The sequence below is a fragment of the Elaeis guineensis genome, chromosome 12 (assembly GCF_000442705.2).
Source record: "Elaeis guineensis isolate ETL-2024a chromosome 12, EG11, whole genome shotgun sequence".
NCBI classification, from domain to species: domain Eukaryota; kingdom Viridiplantae; phylum Streptophyta; class Magnoliopsida; order Arecales; family Arecaceae; genus Elaeis; species Elaeis guineensis.
The window spans coordinates 30,374,502-30,382,971 of record NC_026004.2 but is presented as its reverse complement, the minus strand read 5'-3'; positions in this window follow the sequence as shown (position 1 = coordinate 30,382,971).

Below are 8,470 nucleotides of genomic sequence, written 5' to 3'. Positions count from 1 at the left end.
ACAGGGTGCATGAGGTTTTATGTGAGAAATATGGGTGTGGAAGGTTAGGGCATGGAAAGGCTTAGGTGCGCAAGATTTTTAACCTTAAGATGAGACCTTATCTAACTTGAACCCCATCACATAAAGTCCTATTGCAATAAGTCTTTGACATGTCAAACCCTTCAACTAGTCCACGACTTGTTCAAGGACTCGTGGGTGTGATTTGAATTGGGGCATTGGATTTGGGGCATCCAACTCTTGGTCGCACACCCTTTGTCTTATGCATGAGAAATATTGCATAAGGAAAAGGTAGGTGGTGCAAACTCTTGGGAGGAGTCCATTTATACGTCAGTCACATTGATAATTAAAACTTTGATGGATCAACTCTTTGACTATTCAAAGTTTGTTAAGAGTCTTATTACCTTGGGTTTGATTGTGTCAACTCTTTGACCAATCAAATCTTTGACTTGTCAATCTTTGATGTGTCAAGTCTTATTAAATTAAATCCAACTATCTGATCTGACACAACCTCTTATGTGTGTGATCCCATAAGTTCTATTCTATCTAACATAACCTCTTATCTATTCTATTCTATCGTAAAGGTCCATATAGCTAGGAATCTAATGTATGTACATTCAAAGTACAGCAACTGTATCATGAATAGTCGAGATACTATAAGTCAAAAGACTAGTCACACTACTATAACATCGAGTAAGTCACTGACGAGTGAGTAGACATCCAAGTGACTTCTCATATTGATCACACTCGGTACCCTTGTCACTAACAACCACCTACACTTTTACTTCAGTATCTGCATACTATAGACTCAAGACTCATCTATCCTTAAAAAAAAAAGTAATCTATACACCAATCTCATCAGATCCATCACCATCCCCATCATAATCCATTGATCAGGTGCATTTAGAAATTAATCATCAATGCTTTAAATTTTCAACTCTTAAAAATATGTGTCATCATCTTATTAATTTTTTGGATGATTCATGGATACATAAATAATATGAATAAAAATAAAAATTTAATTTTATAAATAATAAAAAAATTAAATATAAAATTATGTCTCATAGTAAATACATGTGTCAGCCCGATTGGCTTCTACGGCATACATTTAATAGTTGGACTTAAAATAGTAAATGAGCTAGGGATATGAAACATAAAGGTCTGTAGCAACTGCTAACTGGTAGTTAGCCAAGTTTGAGAAGACTATGAAGTCTAAGAGAAAAATATGAATAGATACCTATACAAGGTAAAAAATATACTCTCCTTATTTACCAGCTTTGATACTCAATAGGTGCCAAGGTCAAAGAACACCCGAGCCAACCTCCTAGCCAAATTGATGACTTCAGCTCCAAGGGACCTACCCAAGGGATCTTTCTCTGAGATAGTAAAAGAATCCAGCATCGAAGAGCCCACTTTAGTGTTGTAGGTGGATAGAAAACCAAGTTGGATAGACCCATTGGTCCACTTCCTCATAGATGGAGCACTATCGTTAGATTCAAAAGGCATCTCACTACGTCCTATATGAAGGTAAGTTGTATAAGAGGTCCCCTTCTTTGCCACTTTTCAAATGTTTGCACCCCTTCAAGGCTAATTATGCCCTACGAGAGGTGCATGAGGAGATATATAAAATCATTCGGGAGGTAGGTCACTAGCTTACAAAGTGCTTCGATAAGGATATTACTAGCCCACTATGCAACAAGATACAGTTGACTTGACCAAATGATGTGATCGATGCCAATAGAATACTAACATCTACTATACCATTGACTCCCACTAGCATGTCCTGACCCTTCACACAATGGAGAATGAACATCTTCAGGCCATTTCCTCAAGCATTAGGCCAACACAAATTTTTACTCGTCGCTATCAATTATTTCACTAAGGGGGTGGAAGTCGAACCTCTAGCCTGGATCATCAAAGCTAAGGTAAAGGACTTCGTTTGGAAGTCTATTATATGTCGATTTAGTCTTCTGTGAGTACTGATTATAGATAATGATCATCAGTTCATCTGTGCCCAACTTGCTAAGTTCTGCCAAGACCTAGGCATCTCTCACTACCTCACATCAATTGGATATTTTTCAAGCCAATGGGGAGGTCGAAGTAACTAATCAGACTCCTTTCAGGGTTTAAAATGTTGAAAATTGTGTCTCAAAACCAATCATCAGTCTATTGATGATTGAGCTCATATTGTAAATTATATATAAATTATTTAATTTTTTCATCACAAATTATACATCTTCTTTTATGAACTCTTGTGTTGTGATGAAGTCTTTAGGACTATTTTAAATATGATAAAAGAGGATTTATCGTTTAGTCTTTAAATGTGTTTGTGACCAAACGATATGCTATTACTAGGACGACAGCCATATCAAGTGTAGGTCATTATGTGTTATATGGGTTAGTTGTCCTCTTAATCAAAGAGTGTGAAGATGCTGGTATGGTATATAGATGAGATGTAGGAGCATATCTCACTAAACATGATTCAACTGTAGAGCACTCTATTGTTAAGAGTAGCTCACAAAGGATATGGGTATAAGTGTCCCTCCGACCTGAGATCACCATGGTGACTTGTAAGTAACTCACTGTGCTTTGGTGTCAGACTATCTAAATTTTTAATTTAGTGATGGAAGGCTATTGGATACAGTCAAGTACTTGTGAAGTTGGTGTGTGAGTCAAGATGAAATTGATCTCTCTAGTTTATAGGAGTTAATCCATCACTATATTTTAATTTAGTAAAATTTTGATCAAGATAATCCATGTGATGGATTTGAAAGGTTGAAGTACAATATGGTTAACTATTCTTTGATTGACAGTTAAACCCTAGGTCACCTCGAGCATTTGGGTCAAAGGGATAAATTATATGATAACCATATGCCAATAGATTCTTGAATATTGCTTTGCAATCATTTGATCTATCCAGAAGTCGAATCCTATTACTAGATGGCTATATCGATTAGTTCAAAAATTTATTCTTGTGCTACTGGCTTAGTTCGAATCTATGGGGTCATACTCAAAAGAAGTTTCTATCTGATCATGTGGTTGATACCAAATAGTGGAGGTAGAGACTATCAGCTTATACCAAATAGTGGAAGAATATTTAGACTAAAGTCCATATCTTTAGGCTTGAACGATTCATATACTAATTAGGTCTTATGGTTTTCCTTTTATGCAATTATGGCTAGTAAGTTATCACTCCTCTCATTGTTAGACAGTGATATAATAATGGGATCCAACTCTGATAGCCAGTATTAAAAGTTGAATAATATTCTTGAGCCCGATTAGGCCAAGAAGCCCAAAGTAAATCAGAGTCAGGCTGAAGCATCCCTTGAACCAAATAGGCTAAGAAGGAGAAATAAGCAATTGATTTCTAATCAAGATGCTTATATGATAATACCTTATAATTTTTTTATATGTGATACTACTATCTAGATATTAGATACTAAAAATTTGATTCATATCTATAATTCATTTCAAGAGCTTTAGATTAGTAGAAAGTTTGAAAATAGCAGGAGATTCCTGAATATGGGAGGTGGAAGTCAAGTTCCAATCCTAACTTTAGAAATTGTCAAGATGGTTTTCAATTCAAATAATGTCGTTTTGAGTGATTGTCACTATTATCCATCTTTTTTGATGAACATAATTTTCGTAGGCTTTTTGGCCAAAGATGGATTTATTTTTTCAAAAAAGAATGATTTTTGTGATGTCATTATAAATGGTGTCACAATCATGCATGGATAATTAAGAAACAATATTTACATATTGTTATAGCCTGTTAGTGTAATGTACACACTAAATAAATGTCTTAGAGTACACAATGTCAGGATGCCTATCTTTGGCATTGTAGGCTCAATCATATAAACAAGAATAGAATGAACAGATTAAGAAAAGAAGGTATCATTGAAGTCAAGATTGTGAATCATTGCCAATCTGTGAGTCTTATCTTCTTAGAAAGAAGACTAAGTTGCCTTTTACTAGAAAAGATGAACGAGCCAGTGAAATTTTGGGTCCACTACATACTAATATATGTGGACCTATGAACACTAGTGCCAGAGGTGGGTATTACTATTTCATTATATTTACAGATGACCTATCTAGGTATGGGTTCGTCTACTTGATGAAACACAAGTCTAAATTATTTAAAATGTTCAAATAATTTTGTAATGAGGTAGAAAAATAAACTAAAAAGAGTATTAAAATTTTTTGATCTAATCGAGGAAGTGAATATCTTTCTAATGAGTTTTTGACATATTTAGGAGAGAATGAGATTCTCTCACAATGGACTCCTCTTGGGATGCCACAACATAATGGCATCTCGAAAAGGAGGAATCAAATCTGGTGGGACATAGTTCGATCGTTGATGGGCTTTGCTGGTTTGTCGATCTCCTTTTGGAGATATGCACTCAAGTCAACTTGTTACATGCTGAATAGAGCTTCGAGCAAATCCGTTGCAAAGACTCCATATAAGATATAGACTGGGTATAGGCCAACACTCTCTTTCCTTAGGGTTTGGAGGTGTCCGACTTATGTCAAGCAGTTGCAAACTGATAGCTTGGACCCCAATCTAATAAGTGTTATTTCATAAAGTACCCCAAAAAAACTAGGAGATATTACTTCTACCTTGCTGATAACAAAAGGTGTTCATCAGTAATAAGGTATCCTTTTTGGAAAGGGAGTTTCTTGGTGAAGGAACTAATGTCTTTAAGATTGAACTTGATGAAGTTTGACAAGTAGAACAACTGACACAATCTAGTCAACCCACAGAATTGGATTTGATTAGTTCAAACCTTGAGCCTATTATAGAGGCCCCTTTGAGAAGATCCGATAGAGTACCATGTTAGCCAGACAAATACTATGATTTTTTGATCCAAAATGGGGATCCTGTTGAACTAGATGAGAACAACGAGGATCCGATCACCTATATGGATGCAATATAGAGATCCAACTCTAATAAGTGGCTTGAGGTTATGAAGTTCAAAATGGAGTCTATGAAAGTCAATGATGTATGGACATTAGTTGATCCACCTAAAGGGATAAAATTCATAGGACGTAAGTGAATCTTCAAGAGGAAGAGAGCACAAATGGAAAGATGGAGACCTATAAAGCTCATCTGGTTGCCAAAGGATATCATCAACATTATGGTATTGACTATGATGAGATATTTTCTCTTGTGGCAATACTTAAATCCATTCGGATTATGCTTATGATAGTGGCGCATCTAAACTATGAGATCTGACCAATGGATGTGAAAACTATTTTCTGAATGAAGAGCTGGAAGAAGAGATATATATGATATAACCTGAAGGGTTCACATCCACAGAAGAGTCTAAGGTATGTAAGCTTCAGACACCCATTTATAGATTGAAGTAGTCATCTCAGAGTTAGAACATGCATTTTGATAAGATAATCAGAATGTATAGCTTCATTAGGAATGGAGAAGAATCCTATATTTATAAATGGGTTAATAATTCTATGGTAGTATTTCTTATTTTGTATGTAGATGATATTCTCTTAATCGAGAATGACACCCCTGCATTATAGGGAATAAAGGTTTGACTGTCATCTCAATTCTCTATGAAATATTTGGGAGAAGTATCCTACATCCTTGGGATGAAGATGTATAGAGATAGAGTGAAGAGGTTGCTTGGGTTATCTTAGTCTATGTACATCGATACCGTGCTGAAGCAGTTTAGCATGGAGAATTCTAAGAAATGCTACATTCTGATAGGCCATGAAATTTTTCTTTCAAAGAGAGATTGTCCAATAACACCTCATGAAAGAGAGCATATGAGTCAGATTCCATATGCCTCGATAGTGAGATCCATCATGTATGCCATGATATGTACGAGACCGAATGTTGCCTACTCACTAGGGGTAGTGAGCAGGTATCAATCTGATTTGGAGGAGAACCACTGAAGGTTGTAAAAAATATCCTTAAGAATTTAAGAAATACTAAAGACTAGTAGCTTGTTTATGAAGAATCTGACTTGAAACTTATGAAATTTATAACTCCAGCTTTCAGTCAGATCATGATGATAGTAAGAGTGTGTCATGATATGTATTTATCCTAAATGATGGAGTGATCTGCTGAAAAAGTTTCAAGTAGCACACTGTGACCAACTCAATTTATGAGGTAAAATATATCACAGCATCCGATGCTATGAAGGAAGCTATGTGGTTGTGAAAGTTCATCAATGAGCTCGGGGTGGCACCCTCTGTTGATGGTCCTATCTTATTGTACTACGACCGCACTGATGCCATTACTCAAGTGAAAGAATTGAAGTCTCATCAGTACACCAAGCACATTCTGTGCTGCTATCATCTGGTCTGGATTGAGGTGTTGTCGAGTTTCAAAAAATCAACAGAAAAGAGAATCTGACTGACCCATTCACTAAAGCCCTTAATGTCAAGGAGTTCAATGATTATAAATTGAAAATGGATATACGATACTGTACTGATTGTCTTTAGTCCAAGTGGGAGTTATTGAAAATTATATCTCAAAACCAATCATCAACCTATTGATAATTCAGCTAATATTGTAACTTATATATGAATTGTTTAATTAATAAAAATTTTTTACCATTTTCATAATAAGTTATACATCTTCTTTTATAAACTCTTGTATTGTGATGAAGTCTTTAAGATTATTTTAAATATGATAAAGGAAGATTTATCATTTAGTACTTAAATATATTTGCGATCAAAGGATATGCTATTACTAGGATGATAACTATATCAAGTATAGGTCATTGTGTGCCATATAGATTAGTTATCCTCTTAATCAAGGAGTGTGGAGACACTGATATGGCATGTAGGTGAGATGTAGGAGTACATCTCATTGAACGTGATCCAATTATGGAGCATTCTGCTGTTAAGAGTAGCTTGCGAAGGATATGGATATAAGTGTCCCTCTTGTCTGAGATCACTATGGTGTCTTACAAGCAACTCTCTATGCTTTGGTGCTGGACTATCTGAATTTTTAAATTAGTGACGGAAGGTTACTAGGTACAATCAAGTACTTATGAAGTCAGTGTGTGAGTCAAGATAGGATTGATCTCTCTGGTTTACAGGAGTTAATGCATCACTGTATTTTAATTTAGTAAAATCTTGACCAGAGTAATCCATATGATGGATTTGAAAGGTTGAAGTACAATATGGTTGACTATTCCTGGGTTGGCAGTGAAACCCTAGGTCACCTCGAGTATTAGGATCAAAAGTATAAATTATACGGTAACCATATGTCAGTAAATTCTTGAATGTTGCTTTGCAATCATTCGGCCTATCCAGACGTCGGATCCCATTACTAGATGGTTACATCGATTAGTTCAAAAATTTACTCTTGCGATACTAGCTTAGGTTTGAACCGATGGAGTCATACTCAAAAGAAGTTTCTATCTGATCATGTGGCTGATCGACGATTGAGAATCATTTAAGGGTGTAATCATCAATTTGATTGATGGTTAACCTTAAGCAAAAAATGCAATGAATTAATTCACTAAGGATTAGTGAATTATCAGATGATTGATATGCAATTGGATTACTAATTAGCTCAATTTGATTGAGCAATGGTATTTGGTTCAAGTCGAATTGAATTAGATTCAATTTGATTTGACTCGATTAGGTTATGAGATGACCTAGTCGCTCAGGATATTTAGTTTCTGATTTGATCGAAACTTAGGTTCAATTAATTTTTGATTTAATTAAGATTTAATTGAGGTAGTTTGGTGCTTAATTAGATTTGGGTCAAATCAAATTGGATTTGGTTTGGGTCAAAACTTGAAAACTACCTAGAGTCCAAGTAGGATTGGACTTCTCCCCATGCGTTACCCTAGTTTTGATGCCAATCTTTCTCATGTGAGAATAGTTTTTGTGTGAGACATCTCCACACAAAATAAGGCTTCCACCCCTCTCCTATCTGACATCCAAAGATGAGATAAAATCTTGTTGGAAAATATGTCCCAAAGCCAATCGTCAGCCTGTTGACGGTTGTGCTATTTGATGTAATTATATATGAATTAATTAATAAAATATTTATTTGATAATTTTTATCATAAGCTTGTACATCTTCTACATCAAACTTCTATGTTATGATGAAAGTCCTTAGGACTATTTAAATCAATAAAGAAAGATTTATCGTTTAGTCCTTAAATGAGTTCGCGACTAAATGATATACTATTACTAGAACGATAGACATATCAAGTGTAGGTCGTTGTGTGCCATATAGATTGGTTGGCCTCTTAACCAAAGAGCATGGAGACACTGGTATGGCATGCAGGTAAAATATAGAAGTATATTTCACTGAACGTGCCAACTTCGGAGCACTTTGCTGTCAAGAGTCACTCTGAAAGGATATGGGTATAAATGTCTCTCCGACCTGAGATCATCATGGTGACTTGCAAGTAACTCACTGTGCTTTGGTACCAGACTACCTAAATTTTTAATTCAGGATCAGAAGGTTTCTTGGCACAGTCAAGTA